At 32.9% G+C, this 20,874-nt stretch overlaps 1 protein-coding gene across 1 annotated transcript in view; it reads right to left on the bottom strand.

Moving 5' to 3' along the window:
- Nucleotides 1-18,567, bottom strand: part of LOC115450467 — a 59,300-nt gene extending 40,733 nt beyond the window's left edge. The window contains exon 1 of the mRNA XM_037444750.1: nucleotides 18,320-18,567. The gene's annotated coding sequence lies outside the window, so the exon portion shown is untranslated. The remainder of the gene's footprint in view (nucleotides 1-18,319) is intronic.
- Between the last annotated feature and the right edge of the window lie 2,307 nt (nucleotides 18,568-20,874).

Below are 20,874 nucleotides of genomic sequence, written 5' to 3'. Positions count from 1 at the left end.
AGCTCAGTGATGGGCTAATGCAAGTAGCTATCGTCTGTCAGCTGATAGCAATAAATAAACCTCTACTACCTTCGGATCCATAGCGAAAATGAATCAATCTGAATCAAATTTATTTGAATTTACTTTGAGTTGATTTTATTCGTTTATTTGGCATTGTAGTTAATTGGGCACGAGCACGGCAAACTGATCTCACTGCACCGGATGGTAAGTGGTGTAGGGTCCAAAAGAATATCGACTGAGAGATGATTATCCTTTTGCAGTCGACACAATTATGCCGGCCAATTGGACCCGGATATACACAGGCTGATCCCGGAACGCGACAAACTTACACGTGCTACTATAGCGTGTTTTAACTTTAAGTACGGTGGTCGCTATCCGGACGGATATCAAACATATCCTACCACCAGCAAACTTATTATATGACTAGTCGTACGGTCTTGAAAAAGTACGTTTTAGAAATTTAACCGGTACAAGGCTTCAATTTTGTTTCAAATTCGAAGCAACTTATTTATTCATACAGTTTCGTGAGTACGTTTCGGTCTACATTGTAGAGTTGTTTAATTCTTTACGAGCAACACGATAAGTCGAAAACAAGGTTTTGTTTTATGCATGTAGCAGTTCGAAAGTTCTGGCTAGAATTGGTATTGTTTTTAAAATTGCATAATAGCTACAGGATTGTATTGTTTCGTGGGTGTCGGATAAGGCGATCTATTTCTACATAACCTGCAGGCGAATAAACAGACTAAATAACTGTAGGTAATACTAAAGTCTACACGAATCGCAATACTAAACTGTATGATGTATATATAGGGCTGCCATCACCTAAATTGCCGATGCAGTATACACACGGCAAAAATATCGGATATTTGGGCAAAATATGGGGTTTACCCGGGATCGTTAAAAAAAAAATTTCGCAACTAAAATAAAAATAATCCTTATAATTTTTTTTTATTTTTATTCATTTATACATGCGGGTTACTATGAATGAATTTTTAACTAAGACTTTTTTCAATTTATTTTTTTTAAAAAGTGTCCGGGTTTCACTTTTTAAAAGCCCCTGCCAGACGGCCTAAAATAAAACTAGGAAAAATCCGGGGAAATTCTGGCGGATGGCAGCCCTATGTATACATATAATATTATATATTTACACATATGTATAAAAGAAGTCTCAAAACTGATATCCATGATAAGTCTCTACATTCTTCTAATGTGTAAGAAGTCTCTATACTATTCCAAAATCAGTTTATCTTCTAAGGAATTCAGATGCTACTTATTCCATACATAACTTTTAACGATCTCTAGCAATAAAACAATGTGAATTTATATTCACAACTTATGGGTTTGCATGAATCACTGTAGGCATGCGATAACGGTAGAGTTAAGTCGTGACTCTGATTCGATTCCCGACACGGGTATTCTAATCTCATAACATGCCTGTTAGATGCGATTTTATGTTACATTTTATATACGAAGTGAATTCGTAATAAAATAAATTGATTGTTCTTACGCGGACAAACTGATCGCGAAACGATAATCGAATCGCCCGGTATTTGGTTGCAGCGAAACGATATTATAAAACTTGGATAGTAGTGATACGTTTAGATAATCATGATTTATTTGAAATATTGTTTAAAGATAATGAGAGGGGACTTCGAGACATGTTACAAACAAAATACAAAATACTTAAAGAAATAAAAGGTAAAGTTTTCGTTACATAAAACTGCTTTTTCAGAATTATGCATTTTAACGGAAAACGTTAGGAAATATGAACATTGGTACACACATGTCAAATGATAATGTGCAATTAAAATAATTTCAAGCACTTGCTATTGCAGGCGGCAATCAGTTATCAAGTTATTACTTTTTAATTTAATATGTTCATAAATTATATTTTTTAAACGTGCCGAATGTCCGCTAAAGCCTTATAACGTTGTATAATTTATTTTAATCAGCTAACTTACTACATAACAGTTTTAAAATAAAACTAAGTGTTTAATATAATCGCTCTTATTTTTTTTTAAATGATAGAGCCACACTGCTTGCTTTGCTTCGTATTCTATTTTTATGCACTAATATTTTACGGAATCATATTAAACAAAAATACCGCATCAGAATCAGGCAATTCGTTTGTGAGCTATGATGCCAAAGATAGTCTTATAGACACACATATACACAGATCCAAACTTTAACTTTATAATAATGCTCTTTTTCCGTCGGGGGTTAAAAACTTTAATGAGGGTTTATTTCGTATGGCGGGTAGAATTTCCTTCCAGCGGCTACATTACTGTATTGATCTCCTTTCTTAAATATTGCTAACATATCCATATTACTAGCAGTATGGACTATTGATAGGATCTGAACTTACTAACATATCAAATTTCTCATTTGCTTACCTTTTAGAACCACAATAAATTATTGCGTAATCTATACTAATATATAAAGCTGAAGAGTTTGTTGATCTCAGGAACTACTAAACCGATTTTGAATTTGGCTAATAGGAAACTGCTTTACTCCTGAGTTCATTAGGCTACTTATCCCAGAAATATTTTGACGCAGGCGTAGCTGCAGGTAAATGACAGCTATAAGCTACTTAGACGGAGCTGCAGAAAACCTAGCCTTTTAAAAAGATGACCAGCAATCAGTCCACGTTTTTCCAGCCACATTCCATCTCGCGATCTCAATATTGCTCAAACCTGTACACTGCGCAAGTTATTTTGGTTACCCGTTGCTCACAGTAAATGACAATGTAGGGGACCGTGTTTCGAGTTATGAGCACTGTATTGATTGCGATGACTTGGCGGTTTGTTTAACGACGTGTGACTAGGTTTACTATGGTTTGGAAGCAATGTGGTATTAAGAGCGTACGTAGTTGACTGTTTTCGAAGTTTTTGAAATTATAGTGCAATCAATGTAAGCGCGATTTAAAAATTAGTAAGTGCGAGTATGTAGTCGACTACTTTTGAAGTTTTTTTTTTTTATTATTAATGTGTAATCAATGGAAGTGCGCTTATAAATCAATTTTAGATACGAATTTCTTAGTTTAATATCGTGAAAATTTCTGGATATTAAGATGAAAGTTGTCTTTAAAAGTTTAATGGGTGTTTTATAAATATATATAAAACACCCATTAAACTTATATATACATATATATACATATATATACATATATATATATATATATATATATATATATATATATATATATATATATATATATATATATATATATATTTTTTTTTTGTTTGATTTTAAGTATTTAAAAAATATGTGTTAGTACACTTATCGCTTTGACCCCTTTTTTAAATAACGATTTTTAATAATTTATTTTGATTAATTCATTTATTTACAAGTATTTAGAAAAACTGTGTGCTCGTACGCTAATTGAAAGGTTTGTTTTGACTGCTCTCTTAAATAATTAATTTTAGGAAAAAATCCAAACATCGGAATACATGGACACTCTCCACGTGACAAAATAGGATCTAGTCAAGTATAACCTCAAGCATGGGTCTTTGGTATCTATGACATACTTGAAAGTGAAATGTTTTTGAGAATTGGGTTTTATAAAAGTCTAGTGGGCAGTAGCAAAGCGTCCATACAGCCCGATTCCTACCGGCTTCACTTTTAGGTTTACTTATGTTTGTTTTAGTTTTTGTTTTCTGCTAAATTGGCCGCGATAACTTCTGATTCTGAGATTTTGCTAAATAAGTTAACAACTAATGCAATTTTGTTTCGCCCCGGGTTACCTTTTGAAAATTTTTATCTTTCGCCACTGGTAGTGGGTCCTGCAGACGTCCCGCCACAGATTCTATGTAAACCTCATTTGCAACTTTCATCTTTTGGCCTCGACAACAGCGTCACATATCTGGTCCAAAATTATTCTATAATTTAAGTTGAAACTAAAGTCTCACAAAATTTTTCATTGAAGTTAGGTTATTTGGATATTAGCGTGTACAAACAAATATATTCATACAAAAAAAAACATTCATGACGAATTGATAACGTCCTCCTTTTTTTGAAGTCGGTTAAAAATATCCCCATTGCCGCCATTACCTGTCGATTTTTGAAAAACCCGATGGTTTTTAGTACGATTACTACACTAACCTTTTCCTGATAATTAGGTAAATAAAAAGGTATCAACTAAGCCGGTCGAGCTGTTTTCAATAGACGGTCTTACGTGGCAACCATTACTCATATAGATGCAGTAGGCAGTGCAGTAGCTCATTTATACTCAAGTTATGCTCTACTCATATGAGAAAGTTTATAATAGAGCACTAACACCGTAAATTAATTATTAAATTTCCTCCATTATAATTTCCCGCACCTATGTTTTAATACCCGATTATAATTATATCGTAGACAGTAATTATACCATAATTAAAATAAAACGGGGCAAATTACATAAAATAAAACCAATTTAATTAAACTAAATATTGCTATATCGTATATGAAAATAAATTGACCTTTACCCTAAAGGTTATAAGTTCTAAAAGGTTGTAGGTATCGGTAACATAGTTTATTTTGAGTCAGGAATATACTCCTTAAAAATAACAAAGGATAATGCCTGTTATGGCTTCTAAATAAGAACAATTAGTCGTTAACTAGGGCTTTTGTGTTTTGGATTATCAATATGATGTCTTTAATAAAGAGCAAAGTAGACTTCTTATACATCTCGGTTTAATTTATAATATTTTCTTTCTGACCATCTTACGCGCATACAATATAAGTAAAAGAAACATGTATTGAATATCGTGTATTTTTTATTTAATATAAGTACATATATAAACAAAATACAAATGTCAAATCCACAAATCTATAATTTTAGCTGTAGATTCGACAAAGAAACTACGGCAATGATAATAATAGACCTAATAAATGTAATCCAATTTTATAATAAAGGTTAACGTTTTTCTAAACAACAATTTAATCCCTTAAAATTCCCATTTGCTTGGAGTCATTATGCGTCAATCGACGTTGACTAATCACTTGCTAATATAATTGAAATTCGTCTTTTATTATGTTAAATCACACGGCTAACTTTTGAGCCATTGTAGAAATTAAAAATGGCCGATTTCATCTCGGTTACGGTACGGGCAATAACTCATATTTCCCGCTTTACCGACCAAATTGACTGTGTAATTAGAAACTCGGCGGCAATTCATCCCCGGCTGGCTGTGACAAACTCACGCTGCGTTCAGAAACCAGTGTGTACACAAAAGGTTCCCTCGAAGAAATTCGCGAACTAAATACAACACCGCAAAAACAGGGCGTACATGCATTCAATACCAAATTACTATTGAATTTAAGATTTCTTCTCGAGCATTTTTTAATATCGTATACACGTCTCGACTCGCAAAATATGGGGTCCTCGAACAAAAAAGGTTTCTTATTCATATAGGTCTACATAGAATTTAGTACGGTTGGTATTTATTTCAATTTTCGAACGCACATCAATATAAGGTTCAGTTTTGGCGGGAAACGTGTTTATGTGCCGTACGGAACGTGCCAAATGTCAACGATGCTGGCTGAATAGAATGGAACCAGTTATAGCGGACTTGGATTTAAAATTTTAGAACGTTTCATAGTCAAAGAAAACACGATTGTGAGAGCAAGGAGGGAAGCTAAAGACTGCAAGACAACTTTAGGACAACTCGTGCCAAACATCGCCTGCATTTATTCGATGTTTTTAGCTGACGTATAAAGTCGGTTAAATGCCAATTTAATTTTGCTAGCGACGGTTCACCGTGCCTCGGCAGAATTAAATTATAATTGATATTTCCTAAATCGGGAAGCTGGTGAGCTGCCAATAGTCGCCGAGCGACACGTCTGCCATTTAGTGTACAAACATGTGGAAAATTAACTGGGTAAATCTGAGCGAATTTGTAATTTGCGATGTTAATGCTGTGTTATTTTAAGAGCATTCAAGTTTTAACAGCATATTAATTTGATTGCCATCTTGGATATAAACATTATTAATCAGTTCCTATTGGAATACACGTAATTTTATTAATCGATGTTTAAAACACACTAATGTAATTCATAATAATAATTAGGTTTACGAATAGTGTGATTTTTATCTCTATGCAAATTTCAATCGTGATTGTTTTTATGCTAATTCAAAATTCATAGAGTGGAAAAGCAATACGATATTGACAACATGCGTGTACATAAAATTTGTGCGTAATGGTAGCCAAATGTTAGTTTGTCGGTTGGACGGCAGGTGGCGTTCGATCATGAATTATTCACAGAACTTTCGGCAACGCTGTCCCTTGACTACGAACGTTGGAGTTTATGGTAAAATAATGGAATTCCAATTGGGGACAATTCTACCTATAAATCATTCAGATGTGAAAAATATAACTTCTTTGGAATAAAGAATTTAAGGAGTGTGCAGATGGCACGAGGCGATGCGTAGCTTCACCTCGACATCCTTATGTGGTGTTGCGAATCAATATTTTATGCAATAATGATAAAATGCACGAGTTAGGATGGGTTCTTCCATTTTGGATATATAAGACGATTTAAATTCTAATTGGATTTGGAAAATATTTGCAACATATCTTTTTTTTTAATATAAAGTGGTTTTGCTAAAACATAGATGCTTCGAATTTATGTAAATGTAGAGTTGAAACAATTCACTCTTATTCATACACAATAAGATTTTATCTTTATTAAATACAATGAATGGACTTTAAAATTTTATCTTTATGAATTTTGTACAAGAATGAACTTTAAAACAAGGCAGTTTACTAGCTATGATTCACCTACTGATGACATCTCCCGCAAGTGATCTCCCTAATACGGCCAAATGTCACAAGCATTTTCAAAATCGTTCTATTTCACGCCAAGTGCCTTTACGTGACGCTTACTCGCGAGACATGGGACTGATTGCCTCGGATTACGTGTACGCGCCTTTACATGCTCCGAATTCTTTTGCAAAATTATTTCGCGCAATTAATCTAGCATATATTTAAGTCTGGGAATTTCATTTAATTATATTTCTGGTCTTTTGGTGGAATAGGCTTAATGCGCAAGTTTATGTTTGGATTGTTACATAGGTACATTAGTGTGTTAAAAAACAATTTCTCACAATGCCTATCTTACTTAAATGTATAGAACACACATTGTGTATTAAATATAAAAATTCATTGTTTATTCATTTATACGTATTGATATATAAGTATTTTTAATCTGAGTGACTATAAAAATATTTTAGTCAAGAAACAAAAAGCGTCAAACACAATGTAAAACAATTACCATGCGCGCACGCAGCTGTTTTCGCGTCCACCCCCATTGACATGCGCAGGCGCCGCGCTAACTGCCTCCTAATTACGATACAATTATATTAATTGTATTGGATCGAACGGCCTCCTTTGCTTGAAAGAATGACTACTTGAAAGTTAAATTACATGTTTTGCTACTATCTTTATAGCTTGTGTTTTTATGTATTTTATGTAGATTGAGGTTATTTAAAGTTAGTAAAGATTTCATAGTAATGTTTATTGAAAGTAAGTAGTTTATTGACTTTAATAAAAAGTAACAATATTGAACAAAAAGAAAATATTACATTAAAGATGCAACATTATTAGCAAAATAATAAAGTTTAGATTCAATATTCGCACTAGTCCTAATATTTGTATGGTCCATAATTATTCGGGTCTGAGGTTTGTTTATCGAAATCCATCAAAATTCGTGATAACTAACCCAAGAATTTTAATCTTTAGGAATCCAACTATGTGTGCGACTTATCTTACTTACTAATAACTTATTATGATAAAAAATATTGTTATTATTCCTCCTCCTGTCACAGAGCAAAACCATTTAATATTTTCCATAAAGAAGTTTACTTCTATAAGCGAATTTGCGAAAATATACTAGTTGAATATATAAAGAAATTAAATCACGATTCATCAGCTGTTGGTTGGTAATTAGATTGGAGGCCATGACTTCCTTCCAACGGATGTGGAGTCTGCTTTTTCTATAGCCACGCCTTCGCAACAGCCTTGGTAAAAATAGTATTCAATATTTCAAATCGTATCGGTCGGAATAAAATGAATGATTTTTTATGTTGAATTTCTTTTAAAATTATCCTAGACAGTAAATAACGACTCATTAATTAAATTGATAATTGAGCTCACTTTCACAATATAAAGTATGAATACCGAAGGTATGTGAAGTCTGCCGATCCACACTAGTCCAGCGTGGTGGACTAAGGCTTAAACACTCTCAGTAGTAGAGCAGGCCCGTGTCCAGCAGTATAATACAGGGCTGGTATTATTATTATAAGTATTATAAATGATATAATAACGTCGTAATTCTGTATTTCTCCAAACAATATAAAATATAGCCGCTATGTCGGTGTTTCTGTCTATCAGCCTGTTTCAATAAACGATCCTAATCTCAATCTCTAATCCGATTCTGAGAATGAACCAATCATAATAACTTAGTTGTGAGCATGTTAAAATTAACATTGTTCTGATTGATCTATTTTTGAGATATATCGATATATGCGTACGGATTGGTTATTAAAAATAGCAGTAAGGCGTGATTGACACCTAATATTAAATGTAATAATAATGTATCTTTGTGCATTCGAAATAAAATTTAAAGTCCTCAAGTTAATCCTCCTCTGGTCTGTTTGATATATAATGATGTGATAACTCTATTCTTTCATTAAAGGCAAACCATTCACGCGTAATTGTTTGTTATTGTCCCCTGTAGTGGTCGTAATGGATTTAAAAGCTCAGTGGACAAGTGGTAAGGGTATTAGATCTAATTGGAATTTATTCTGGTCTAGCTAATGTCCGGTAGGAGCTGTAATTGTTTTATATTTTCATAAAATATAGGTATTTGTATGTGTAAAAGAAGAACAAATGTCTTATTACTGAATGACATTTTTCATGATCTATGCGTTGAAGAATGCGCATACGCATATGATAAATTGTTCAATAAAAATTTTCGTGCTATCTACTGTCAGATATTTTCGTACACTATATACAAATTCAATTTTATCGTATGAAGGTTCGGAACCACACGTATGTACAAACTTAAAAAAAAATACATTAATAATTTTATATGTATGTATTAGTAGCAAATCAGGATCACGCATTCAAAATCCTCATTCTAAATTTTAATATTTTGTTAATTACTTCAACTTATGGTCTAGGCTATCTTATATTTATAGAGAGCAACCCAACTTAAAGCCACATGTTCTCTTCCCATAATGGATCGATGTTTATCCGACGGGATATTTGTCTTGTCTGAGAGCAGCAGAACTATGTGTACTTAGCACTTACGTACATAAAAGTTCCAATAACTTCGCTCAATGGGACTATAGAAAGTTAAAATGAAAGGATATTTTTGAAACTGGAGAAACAATCTTATAATTTAATACTTATATATACTAAAAACTAACCATTGTTTACTTCTTTAATTACTTTTTCTTAAAATTAATTAATAAATCAGAAATCAAAAAATCATTTGTGTTATAGGAAAGTCCTCTTTTTAAATAGGCATTAATAATAGTTTTTGTTATTCAAAAAGCGAATGTTAACGTCTATAATACTTTTTTTTAATCTAGTGTTTCCAAATTACGCAATAAACATTTGAATTATAAAATAGGTTGAAAATGTATGGCGATAAAATTTAATGAATATTTTTTCGTGTACATACATAATGCATATTTCAAATATCCGTTAGATAGTCATTGTTCAAATGAGTACCTGTACTAAAAATTGGAAAGTTCGCAATGAATAGATACAAAATTTCTCTATCATAAAACTGGTTGGACAATACTTAGTTAGCGCGACAGTACGTTATAAAATTATATTTATTAATATGTTATCTGTGGAATCAGTGACCATATGGTGCTAGCTACCGTTGACCCTATACGGTATGGCCGTACGCTATTTTCACAATTTTACGTTATAATTGGACGCTAGGAATCTGATTAAAACCATTCGTGTTTAAATTTATTTTTCGCGATAAAATCATGTTTTTGTGTAAAGTTGAGACACTGAAATAGTGTCTAGGATAATAATCGGTCAGGTGAATTTATGTTCAAAAGAACAAGTAAGCAATTAGGTATGTGCCGCTTTATTATTTTTTAACGTCACTTCTGACGCAAATGATCAAACAGTTTTCTTTTTAATATTATTCTTTATGCTTAAATTTTCAAACTTCGAAATTAAAAAATACATAGACAAATATATAACGCTGGCATATTTACTTTTAAAAAAAGAAGTTCATGAATGTTCCATTTAAATTATTATTCGCAAATTAAAAATAATAAGACTGGCATCTCAAAAGCCGTGGGCAGATGTGCCGAGGACCCTCAGGGTTGCCAAATCGCAACCATTGTGTTTTACAACCGCTTAAATCTTTAACAATATGGATTGTCATCCAATCTGGAGCAGAAAATCTTCATGCATTGTTGCCGCAAACCTTTAGGAAGTGTGCGAAACACCGATGCACCCTTGACAGAATAGATTGCGTTTCCTACAACTTACTTTGCGTTCTACGTGATAATAAATTCCTTATGACAAACGTCTAAGGGTTGATTTCGAACAGAGGGTTGGCAATACTAACTTTGCCGATTAACTTTGTTCCGATCTAGTTTTTTCATACAAAATAACATGTAAATGGTATGATTTATTTGTGACAACAATGGTTCCTTGGCGCACCGTTGTGGGAAATTTACGAGGCAATATCAAGGGGCGCGTTCTCAACTTTGATTATATTGAATTGTTATAATTTATAACGGGACAGATGGTTTTTGAAGGTATGTGTGAAGGTAAATATGATATAGGGCCGATCGGAATACATAACAAAAAATTATTTATAAAATTCAACAAGTTACTTAAAAAAGTAAACTGCCTTTTTTGCTATTTTTATTTATTATTCATTTTAACATCCGTTCTGAATCAATGATAGTCTTAATACATAAAAAAAAAACATGAGTTTGGCGTAATATTGCAAAACCGAAAACATTACGTTTTAAATGTAAATTACGCAACTACATACTTTGTGTAATACTTAAGGAAGTAACAGGATAGTCTGTGTATCCGAATATTAATAATAAAATCTATAATAATCATTTCCATGTTACAAATTTTATGTAAATCGATGTGTAATTATGTCAATTTCATTAAACTTTTTGATTTATAAATATTAGTTTCCAATTAAGAATTGTTAAGCAGTAATATAGTTAAATCGTTATTCATTTTAAATCCTCGGATTAACCCATAATGTCCATACAAAGAATATGTGAAAACGTGTTATAACTGAGGAACTAATAAATTTTATGACTCGCAAAACTAGGATAGTGACAAGGAACTAAAAAAACTCCATCAAACGTAATAGTGAGTTGATCAAACAATTTTATTGCATCATACTCAATAAAACACAATAGTTATAGTATATTAGTGTTACGATCTTACTCAGCTTCTAGTTCATAATTGAGACATAAAATTTTTATGTGTTAATGATAAAAAGTTATCTTTTTAATAAATATAATACCTCTGCTCCCCTATCCTATTGTCGACCAGGCTGAACGATTTTGTTCCTCGCACTTTTATTTGCAAAAAATAGTTCGAATTTCGAATGTATTGTCTAGTCAAAGAACATGCTCACTTGCGTTTTCAAAATAGCCGTTGCGTATTTTTTAGTTTGAACCGGTTAGATTTACAACGGTTTCATTAAATAAGCTTGATTAATGTGTCATTTTATTGTTAACAATTGACAGGCACTTTCACCGCGTAAGGAATATTTTTGTAGTCCACAAGACAGGTGATATGTTGGTAGCTTTTAAAAGAGGTTGCTTTATTAATAAAAAAATCTGAATATTCATTTTCTATAGTTACGTGAAGGAAGGTAGAGTTTGTTTATTTCCTTAATATGCATCCTCTTTGAAGCACAGTTTACGACTTCGCAGATAGAATCTTATTGTCTATAATAATCCAATAATCTCTAAATATCTAACATATTTAAAATTCAATCAATGAATGATATTAAGCATTTCTCTTCTTTATAACTAGTTTCTTGAACACTTCTTATCTTTGTCTATGACTTACATAGTACAAGCACTGCGATGTTTTTTTTTTAACTAATAAGGTATATAAAAACAAAACAATAGACTAATTAAAATCCTCATAAAACCTCATATCGTGTGAACTTTATACCATAAAAAAGTATTAAATAATAGTTTACCCAATACGCAACAGTCAAGGGTTTTGTTCCATTGGGGCCATAAATTAGTCATGTTCGTCCCCCGGGACCCAGGTGTCTGGACTTATCAATATAAATCAACCTTGCTTGGCCCTTGACCTCCGGATTGGGGTAAGGACGGGGGTAAAAACCTCCACCGAAGACACTTGTTATTAAATGATGGATTTCTTATATTTATGGTTAGTACCTACTAAGTAGTATATGAAGTTTTTGGGGCCATAATGAATATATTCAAAAGTTTAATACTACAAAATACAATAAAGTTGTAATGAAATAAATGTTTTAGGGCAGGAAATACTATATCTTGGCATTTCAAATAATAGACTTTGGTTGTCTTCTCTATCTACCTCTTAGAAGATACAGGCTTGAATTTAAATGTTATACAAAATCAAACCTAAATAAAAAACGTCTCAATTTCAGCAAACAGAATTAAAGTAACTTTACCCCTACCAACCCTTTACTTGCATGTTTTTTCGTCCCTCGGACCGCCATAACTTCGTGAGAACGTCAAAAAAAGTCCGACAAAAAAGTCTCTAACCACCTAACGCATAAACTCGCTAATGGATTGGTTTAGTTCTTAAAAAACGTTTTGACCTGGAACCTGTTTTGAAAATCGAACTGCATTTATAACGATATTCATATCTAAAAAAGTTTCGTATCATTCTGTTAAGTAAAAAATTAAGGTTTATTTTTATTCAAATGTTTTTTCGTCACCCTTTAATAAACAAAACAATGATACAAAAAATGCTTGGCATGGATTTTAGGCGCTGGCAACACTATCAACAAAAGAGCAGTATTTAAAACCTTTCATGCTTTCTGACTTACACACATTAAAATATAATAATATTGTTAGTAATTTACATAAAATTAAAAATTTGTAGGAAAACACTGTCGACCTAATAATTAACTAAAGTGGATGTTATTAATTATTATGTGTAAGCATGGTTACAACTATATTATTTTCCAAAATCCGTTCCATACATTGAAAATCAAATTAATACTTACACATAAAATAATTTGAATCATAATCAATTTGTAAATGCATGCATAATGAGAAAATAATTGAAAAGAAACCTTACCTACACAATTATAAAAACTAATGCAGACAAACAATTATTCGATCTTATCGGGTTCATTTATTACCTTCACCCTCAAACTATCCCTTCTCTAAGATGTAGACACCACGTGATACAATCAAAAAGTCTTTGAAGCACAAATTACTTTAATTCATTTGCATTTTCAAGATCCCATTTTAAATCAAATGCACGTTCCTTGTATAATTTAAATGACAATAAAATTTATTGTTTGGCAACATTCAGGAAGTGAAATAATCTATGGCATATGTCTTGTCTTTGTTTTGCAAAGTGGAACGATTTGTTTGAGGATCAGGGGCCCGTGGGTTGGATCGCTAGAATCTCCGAGGTCATATTGAGGTCTTTTTATAGTTGTCTAGGTATAGTCAGGGGGCTGTTCCATTTACGGCAGCGAATTCGTCTCTTTGAAATTAATACTTTAAATCGAAGGACAGCTTTCATAGTTTTGATAAGAAGTTGCTCAATTGATAATTTTTCGAGAAAATGAAAAAAATGATTTCTGAATTATTGTATATCTATCTCTAACAAATCTTAATCCAGTTATAGCAGCGTTTATCGATGGTCAGCAGAATTCTACCAGATTATATTCATGATATAAAGTACAAAAATATATTATTCCAGCTTAATAAAATATTGCTTATCATAAGAAATAAATAGAAGATCTCCATACAAGGGTAATGCATCACTTACTTTTTGCATTTCGTTTTCGCAGTATTCCAATATTTCGCTAAACAAGCGAATTTTGATAAATTGCCGACAGGGGTCTTAGAATTATTACCGATCCGTTACTTCTTTGAATTTATGGATTAATGTTTTCTTGCCTTAGTTATAAGAAAGAATAAAATGCTGCTCCGCGTTACAATTCATAACATAATCTCTACAATTTTTAGAATAAAAAATTACAACGGCAATTTTTTGTGATGCGATGTTCGTTTTAAAAATGGCGGTAAATTGCAATAACTGAGACCATTATTCGCATACTTCACCTACATTGCTAACAATTACCAGAAGCAATACATGAAAAACGTGATCAGAGAGAACATCTAGCGCAAAGGTTATTTGAACTTTATTGTCGTTGAAATTGCATTTCACAATCGTAACGACAATTCTCACATTTAAAGATAGCGTGATATCTATCCATAAAACCTAAATGTACTAGACTGTAAAGCATTCACATCGAAAAAATCTTGAGCACTGTTTTTGAAATCGTGCAAAAAGTCCGCACACGGTCCGCTGGGTTGGGGGCTTTATTCGATCTGCAATCGTCCCTCCCTCTCTTACTTATTGGATGTGTATATCTCCGTCCTTGTCTACCGTTAATTAAGGACACGACTGACCCTCGAAGGTAGCTGATATTTTAAAGTGTGTAGAAGTGGTTGTTGTGATCCATTGTTTTATTGTGTTGCCCACGAGTGTGTGAGAGCCTTTCAAGGGGTTTACGTATGATTGCTCATTGACTTTAGCCATGAAAGGAGTACTGAGTACGGTCAGAGAAAAAGGATTTAATTCGCGCAGCGTTTGTGTGAATTGTTGAAAGTTATCTTTTGGGGGTATTTTGTCTTCTAAAGTTAAAAAGGCTAGATTATCGCTAACGTAGTAATTTTTCTATATTTTTTTCTAGCATAGAGAAATGTCCTACGTTCATCCGTTTCTCGTAAATAAGGCCATGGATCAATAATATCTTTTCTACAAAAATATATTTCCAAAACATAGTCCCCAAGCAAGAACTTATGGCTCTTCCGTTCCATAAATTACGTCACAGGCCGCCATTTTCCCACAAAATTTACATAGCATTAATATTGATTAGAACGAGCATAACACATGTGCATAATATAGCGCGACAACTGTCAATGTTTTATGTGCGAAAGTACTAATAGTTGCGAATTGAATTCAGTACTTAATTAGTGATATAGTTTTTGCTGCGATAGTCTAGTTGGTTGTGGAACGGACTGCCGAGACAAATGTCCGCAGGTTCAAATTCCAAGAGCACACATCTCTGACTTTTTTAATATTATGTGTGTATTCTTTGTGAATTATTGGTTGCTTTAATGGTGAAGGAAAACATCGTGAGGAAACCTGCATAACCGAGAAATTCTGTAGTACTCTGAAATCTGAAGTTTACCAATTCGCATAAGGCCAGCGTGGTGGACTAAGGCCTAATCTCTCTCCGTGGTAGAGGAGGCCCGTGCCCAGCAATGGAACAGTATGTAATATAGTGCTGATATTATTGTTGTATTTAAGTATATTAAATAGTTTTTAATGACAGCTATTACTTCAGGTATAGATTAATAACAAATGTACGATGGATCTAATGCTGTCATTAATAGAGCTATTAATTGGATTACTAATATAAATAAATGAGATATTTTACGTTACTTCTTATTTCGGACAGCAATGAAGGATATAAATGATTTTTGTAGAGGTTTTAATTTATGCGTTAGGGAATGACTTTTTATCTCGGAATTAAAATATATAATTAAGGTTATTATATCTCGGAAAAAGATTATCTATACTATTATATAAAGCTGAAGAGTTTGTTTGTTTGTTTGTTTGTTTGAACGCGCTAATCTCAGGAACTACCGGTCCAAACTGAAAAATTCTTTTTGCGTTGGATAGCCCTTTGTTCGTGGAGTGCTCTAGGCTATATATCATCACGCTATACCCAATAGGAGCGGAGCAGTAATGGCTAATCTCAGGAACTACCGGTTCGAACTGAAAAAATATTTTTGTGTTGGATAGCTCTTTAATCGTGGAGTGCTATGGGCTATATATCGTCACGCTATGACCAATAGGAGCGGAGCAGTAATGGCTAATCTCAGGAACTATCAGATCAAACTGAAAAATTCTTTTTGTGTTGGATAGCACTTTGTTTTTGAAATGCTATAGGCTATCTATCATCAAGCTATGACCAATAGGAGCGCAGCAGTAATGAAACATGTTGCAAAAACGGGGAAAATTTATTAGTTTTGAGAGCTTCCGTTACGTGCGCTGCGTAAACAGGTAAAGTTATGCAACAATCATATATGACGGGATTGTTCCTCTTAAAAAGTTCTACAAAAATATATTATAAAACAAAGTCCCCCGCTGCATCTGACTGCCTGAACGTGTTAAACTCAAAAACTACCCAACATATAAAGATGAAATTTGGTATGGAGACAGTTTAAGACCCTGGGAAGAACAAAGGCTCCCGGGAAAATATATAGCGTGACTTTTATAACGGAATACTTTAGCCCGAAAAACTTTGTAACGCGGGCGGAGCCGTGGGCAAAAGCTAGTCATAAATAAAAGTTGCATTATTACTTATTAATATAGAGGAATCTTTGTGTCCCGTAGATTTTTTATATCCGACATTCTGTCTGATACTGTGTAACATTAATTATCGAATTAATTAATTTTCCAAAGTTTCGAAACATAGAATAAATTAGAAGTTATAACAATTATAATAAAGAAGTATATATCTATAATACGACAATATATAAAAATGTATTTATATTTGCTAATTTTGACGCCGCATCACACGCCTCTCATAAAAGTTTTAAAACTCAAAAATATTGTTAGTGGATTATCAACGTTATTAGTGACTATACTAAGGTCATCTCATTTAGATTTCTGACGCGATTTTAGTTTTTTTTAACGTTAATTATGTTACTAATAACCCTGTCTAACACGATGACTGATGGACGTTGAAATGGGTTGGATGGCCTTAATTATTTTATAAGTTTAGCCTACGTCTGCCTAAAATATCGGCGAAACTTGTCTCAAAGTACCATATTTATACCATATATATTATGTACTAGTTGACCCGACAAACGTTATCCCGTCTTAACTATGAATTTGCAGCGCGCATTCTGTCAATCGCTAACAGTTATTTCAAACAATTGACAGTTATATAAAATTAATATTGTCGTTAAGTTTTCTTAAATTTTCTAATTTTCTGCGCAATTTTTTGAATATTTTCTTTCATAAGAACCTTCTCCTGACGATAACAAACACAACAAAAAAAAATAGTGAAATTGGTCCAGCCGTTCACGCGTTGTGGCGTGAGCAAGGGAAATAGGGATTCATTTATATATATATATATAGGTAACGTAGTACATATATATCGATGTGTGTAAGCAACTGTCATAGTAAATAATGTATAATTCAATGGCTATAAGGCAAATGGACATAAGCGACATATTTTTGCCACATTGAGTTTATTAAAAGATACAGCATTGGCTTATTCTTCACTGATACAAATATTGTCGAAGCATTCTTACATTGCTTGTAAATCGTATAGAAAAAAAAAATAGATAGCAAAGAAAGTAGAAACCAAAGATGACCTATTTAAAAAGGTTTAACTAAAATCTTAATGTATATGTTTGAAATCAGCGAATTTTCATCCGAAGATATTATGTATTTTTTTTTTAAATAAAATAATGTCGCTTAGTCAATTAGGGTTTCAAACGTCGTGCAGACGTATGTGACGGATAAAGTTCGCTGGAATGTAAAGGACGATGTAAGATGAAAATTCTACAAGTAGTTGAAGTAAGGAAGGCTTTGTCTTGCGACGATAGAATGGGATCAATAGATGGCGCTGTTAAGGTATTCGGGATAAGACAATATGCGATTACCCTCAGGAAGACATTTTTTTATAATAAGTAACAAATTTATTAAATATGTTTTGTCTGATATAGATTTAAGTATTATCATTTACTTACTCGATGAATTAGGTAATTTTTATAATTAACATTATTTTTATAATTTTTAGTATAAATCAATAACAGCTGATTTTTAATTTTTTTTACTAACAAAACTTATAGAATATTATATGTATTTTATATATGTGACAAAAATAAAAATAGGTATAAACGTGGAAGTGACAAAAAATCTTATGTCGCTATATAAAATAACCGCTACATAAGATGTTCTGATCTCAATACAAATGTAGATAATATACACACATACATACAAACGTATAGAAGTTGCAACATGAATGTCTATTCAAAGGAGACCCGACTCACCGTATCCTTAGCTCCCGGCGCAAGAAAAGAAATCCCTATTGCACAATGACACTACTGACAAAAAAGATCCAACTGTCATTTCACTTCACACAAAAAGAACACGTTCCAAAATCATTAAAATTAATAAAACACATCTAAAAATTTAAATTTGATGTGTATTCCATTTTCAAATTCGTATATCGTTCCATTTTCGAATGAAACCGCCGCAGAAGGTGTTCGCGCGCAGACTCGCGTGTTTTCCCGCGCAATGCCCACGTTCGAATAACATAGAATTCCATTTTACCTGGGGTCGGCTTGACATTTGCCACATGATGGGTCTGTCTCTTTTGCTCTTGCGTGAGTTGTATGAATGTGAATGAGAGAGTGAGTGTTGCATTCAAGGCAGAACGGTCGCAAAGATGTCGCAGGGGTCTTTTTTGTGTACCGTTGTATTGTTTTCCCACCTTATCTTGGTGGTGGCGGGTATCACTGTCTGCTTGATAAGGTCCATTGATAAAAATGCCATTAAAAGTTTTTCAGTGTCTGTTGAAAACTTTACTTATCTAGGTAAGTTTGTTCGCGGGTAAGTAAAACATAGAGCTTGATAAAAATAAGTTTGAATTACACTATAATTTTATTAATATTTAATTTAAATAAACACTTATTAAAAGCAACAAAATCCCTCTAAATATCCATTATTATTAATACATCCGATACATACTCAAGGCCTTTTTAAAATGCGTCACAATAACCATATCTAGCTTTCCGTAATTTTTTTTATTCCAAATAGAATCTCAAGGCTCTCTACTGCGTGAACAATAAAAAGGTTAACAAATCTTTTATTCTATCATTTGAAACTCCTTTGCCTAAAATCTCGAATCCACTTTTTTAAAGGTACACAACATTCCATCCTCGTGATTCTTTTCTCAAATAGCTATTTTCTAACATAAAAAAAATATATGAATCCACAACTATTTTCATCACTAATCACTCAAACAAATGTAAATAGTTAAACACTAAACTATATTTTATTACCATAAAACATTAGATTCTAGTAATACAACCGTTCGCAGAAACTGTTTAATTACAGAACGGATTCGAACCCACTGACCAAATAACGGTCTGCTATCGTAAGATGACTTGCGTTTGTTTAGTAAAGTAGAACGTGTGATTTGTCAGATATAGTCTAATTGAGTTAAAAAACTTGATCAAGATGGCTAAGTACTAAGATAGTTAAGGCTGTGCGGATAGTTGCAGGCAATTAAGCTAGTACACAGGAAGTCTCTACAGTAAAATACGATGGTGGTATAGCAAGAAAATACCGTACATAAAAAAAAACGCAATAATTCTTTGTTCCTACATGTCGCGTCCCATAGATAGTATATATCCTCGATCTTCTTTAGAAGAGACGAAGCGTATTGATGATCTATTTTATTTCAACTCCTATAGATACAGTTATTAAACCAGCCAATGGAAATATCCTCAAAAATATATTTAGGTGCAGTATACTTAGAATAAAGACATAATATGATCTAGAATTGACCTCTTTACCTAAATTTAAGACTCTTAAATATCTACTATGATTTCTTAGCTAATTCATAGTGCACTCAAATCATCTTAATCTTGATTCTCGACCCAAATTCCTGGTCATTTCGCAAGCCATACCTACAACTCATTAGCCATACAGAGGCGGCTGAGCATAACGTATTCACCTGTCCACCCCGCGCCGTATAATTATGGATTCGTAACATTTTGTAACACAACATAAATATTAGTTAATACAAGTGTCGTGCAGTGATCCTCAAACTTTACATTCACGTATAGAATAATCAAATATTTACTCATTTTAGATAATTTGTTTTATTTATATTAAGAAACATTCATAATGATTTTTTCTTACTCGAATTTTCGTGATCATTGGTGGTCATGGGGCGGACTAGGATATTCCGCCCTGTGACCACGAAGGCTGCAAAGTCTTCGAAACGTCGGGAGAAAATTATAACGGAGAAACCACGATAAAATACGTAAAATAGTTTTATTTTAATGAGAAAGTTTTTTTTTATTTCTTTGTATGACGAGACGAGCTTGCCGTTCGCCTGATGGTAAGCGATACGACCGCCCATCAACAGTAGAAATACCATCTAACACCATGAATTACAAAGTATTGTTTAGTATTCCACTGCGCTCGCCATCCTAAGACATGAGAAGTTAAGTCTTATTATGTCCAGTAGTTACACTGGCTATAATGTCCTTCAAACCGGAACACAACAGTGACTATATACTGGTGCTTGATAGCATAAATAGACACTGCGATGGTACCTACCCAGGCGGACTCACACATATGAGAGACCTACCACCAGTATCACATAAAAAGGTTAATTTATCGTAAGGCCAACTTATATATATAGAAGCTAAAGTTTTCATTTTATACTGACATTATTTCGGGAAGAGTGCACAGCGCCCAATTAGCACCGCAAAAGACCGCACAAGTTACAAAAATTTAAGAATATAGGATCTGTTAATTCGATGTTATTGTAATGTTCGGCAGTGGACATTCTGATGATGATTAAAGTGAT

The sequence above is a fragment of the Manduca sexta genome, chromosome 28 (assembly GCF_014839805.1).
Source record: "Manduca sexta isolate Smith_Timp_Sample1 chromosome 28, JHU_Msex_v1.0, whole genome shotgun sequence".
In the NCBI taxonomy this organism is placed as follows: domain Eukaryota; kingdom Metazoa; phylum Arthropoda; class Insecta; order Lepidoptera; family Sphingidae; genus Manduca; species Manduca sexta.
The sequence above is the reverse complement of the archived record's forward strand: the minus strand, read 5'-3'. Positions and strand labels throughout refer to the sequence as shown.